Source organism: Dendroctonus ponderosae, unplaced genomic scaffold (assembly GCF_020466585.1).
Source record: "Dendroctonus ponderosae isolate FM_Combo_2020 unplaced genomic scaffold, Dpon_F_20191213v2 Dpon_F_20191213_1, whole genome shotgun sequence".
NCBI classification, from domain to species: Eukaryota; Metazoa; Arthropoda; class Insecta; order Coleoptera; family Curculionidae; genus Dendroctonus; species Dendroctonus ponderosae.
The window spans coordinates 31,008,488-31,011,261 of record NW_026017110.1 but is presented as its reverse complement, the minus strand read 5'-3'; the positions used below and the strand labels follow the sequence as shown (position 1 = coordinate 31,011,261).

The following is a 2,774-nucleotide window of genomic DNA, read 5'->3' as shown; positions in this document are numbered from 1 at the left end:
CTCAAGAAGCAAAATCATGTTATGAATCAAAAATTCAGAAATTAAACAAATACCTAATTCAAAGTAGCAAAACAAATTCATTAATTTAGTACAATTACTAATGCAGATAGATATTTAGGCATTTGTATGGATAACATAATTACATATAGGTTTCTCACCTGTTGGCGATGTACCAAATTCTTTACGCCCTAATACAAAATTTTGTTGCGAGGCGACAAATGCTTTTGCTGTGTAACTTTTACTGCTTTCAAATTAAGTCTCCTTACCTTACCCCTAAAAAAAAAAAATATGTTACTACATTGAAGAATTATATATTATTAGTAGGATAATGTGTACTTACTCGAAACTGTGTGGCCCTTGCAGAATTTGTACTGGTGACAGCTGTAAAAGGGCTGTCCAGAATATCATCTATGCACATAAATACAAACGTACCTTTAATTTTTTTCGGGGTACACAATTCAGGTGCCTTTCGAGCTGAGTGATTTGTGCTGCTCTCCCTGGAAAGAGTGTCTTTGGAGCCTAAAAATGGATAGGTTGCTAAATTTACATCTCACTTTCTTACAATTAGTACTCACCCGGAACTGTGGCGATATTTAATGTGCCATGAACATATTCGAGCGATGGTCCAGGAATATCGCCCGGTTTGACTATGGGTTGCACTAAGCGTCTTTTGCCAGGAAGCTATTCTCTATGGAAGCAACACCTTGGAAACCTTCGAAATGTATGTAGTATGTAGAGCGAATAATGTATGTAGTAATCTTGAAAACCAGACATACTAGTCTTCTAGGAAATGAACACCTGAAAATATTGTGTTATAATTTCAATACGAAAAATATATGGACCATGCACCATGTTGGCGTCCTCCAGAAATCAATATTTAAATAATTCTAGTAATGCGAAAGCTTACCGTTTAGAACAAATATCATCGCACTGATAGGCACACAACAAGGTCTAAAACTCATGTTTTAATAAATTATTGGTCGCAGAAAGCAAACAACTTGAGCAAGAAACAACGCCTTTCCCTGATACCGAAAATGACGCCTCGCGAAAAATGCAAATCAGCACCCACGGCGTAAAGCTTCTAGGCCTTGTTCTATGCTGTAAACGTCGCCATGGCGCCTCCTCGGGGATGTTCCGTTCATTTATGAGTAAGTTGCCTCGTAAGCAGGGCCTAGGAGGCGCTAACGACAATCAAAATCTTTGTCTGACCTTGATTTGAGTGAGGCCCCCATGTTGTTGACAAGTTCTACAAATGACAGGAGCAGCTAAACAAAGGACAAATCCAACGTTGCCATTTACCACGATTGGTCATTTCTAATCTAATCCCACTTTTATTCGTTGGCAGTTTAGACAAGGAAAGAACTAGTTTTAGCAATGAACTGTATACAAGTAATAAAAGAATATTGACCTTTTGTCTGCCACAACCTTTATGGCCACAAGTGAGGCCAGTACATTTTGGTCCCACGAACAGGATTTGACCAATCTCAGAAAAGTGCCACCCCAACACTAGTTTTAAAACATTTTCGGAAAAAAAAATTATAATGGCTACAAGTGCTCTAAGATAAATGTATGGATTCGACCACACTCGGGCCTTTCCCTAGAAGGAGATGGAGTGTTTTGCAAACCTTGCGGCAAACCGGTAAGTGTAATATAAATTTTTTTAAAGTGGAATTTTCTATTATTAGTCTGTTTAATGTCCAGATTTCATGTACTAAAAAGTACTTTATTGATCAACATTGTGGAACGCCTCTTCATAAAAGGAATACTGAACAGACTAACTCGACTAGATTGTTTCAAACTCCTCTGAGAGAAAGTTTAGGCTGTTCAAAAAAAGCGCAGGAAGACAATTTTAAATTTGAATTATGTCAGATGATGGTCGCAACTAGCATTCCTTTAAATAAAGTTAATCATCATAGTTTTAAAGCTTTTTTCAAAAATAAATTTAATAAATCTGTGCCGGATGAGAGCCCATTGAGAAAATTAACTCTAGACAAATGTCATATTGAATGCATTTCAAAAATTAAGGCAGAGTTGGAGGGAAAATGTTTATATATTATTGTACGTATGCGGCAGATATATAGCTAATTTGATGGTTGGGATTTTGAGTGAAATTTTTTCAAACAGACCTTATGTAATTGCTGTTAAAGAATTAGAAAAAAACTAACAATTTAACTATTAGTAGATTTATACAGGACAGTTTAACAAACCTTTTCTTACCCAATGCCATCCCAACCAATAAAATAATATTAATACTTTCAGATGCTGCGGCATATATGTTAAAAGCTTTTTTTTATCCTAGCTTAATTCATTGCACTTGCGTTGCTCACGGCGTGAATAGAATTGCCGAGGAAGTACGAAATCAGTTTCCCCTGGTCAATGATTTAATAAATTTTATGAAAAAAGTTTTCTTGAAGGCTCCATTAAGAGTACAGTTTTATAAAGAAACACTACCCGGGGTCATTTTGCCGCCTAAACCAGTAATTACACGATGGGGAACTTAGCTTGAAGCAACATTTTTTTTATTATGAACACTTCAGTGGGATAGAGCTAGTGATGTCAGAACTTGAAAGTAGTACTTCCGCAGCAGTTAGAGAAGCCAACAGGATTTTGAAAGATCCAAAACTAAAACAACAGCTAGCTTATATAAATCAAAACTTTAAAGTAATTGTAAAAACTGTTACTTTGCTGGAAAGACAAAACATATCTTTATCTGAATCAATTGAACTAACAAATAACTTAAAGGTAACAATTAATTCAGCACCCGGAAGCATTGG

The 2,774-nt window shown here is 35.9% G+C and overlaps 2 long non-coding RNA genes across 2 annotated transcripts; one reads left to right on the top strand and one right to left on the bottom strand.

Moving 5' to 3' along the window:
• Nucleotides 1-1,251, bottom strand: LOC109541299. The gene is made up of 5 exons (XR_007282199.1): nt 908-1,251; nt 576-798; nt 433-519; nt 341-381; nt 1-273 (listed from the first exon to the last, which is right to left on the bottom strand). It is a non-coding gene; the product is annotated as an uncharacterized LOC109541299 (long non-coding RNA).
• A 140-nt stretch (nt 1,252-1,391) lies between these two features.
• Nucleotides 1,392-2,285, top strand: LOC125505478. The gene is made up of 2 exons (XR_007282202.1): nt 1,392-1,639; nt 1,702-2,285. It is a non-coding gene; the product is annotated as an uncharacterized LOC125505478 (long non-coding RNA).
• Nucleotides 2,286-2,774: the final 489 nt, after the last annotated feature.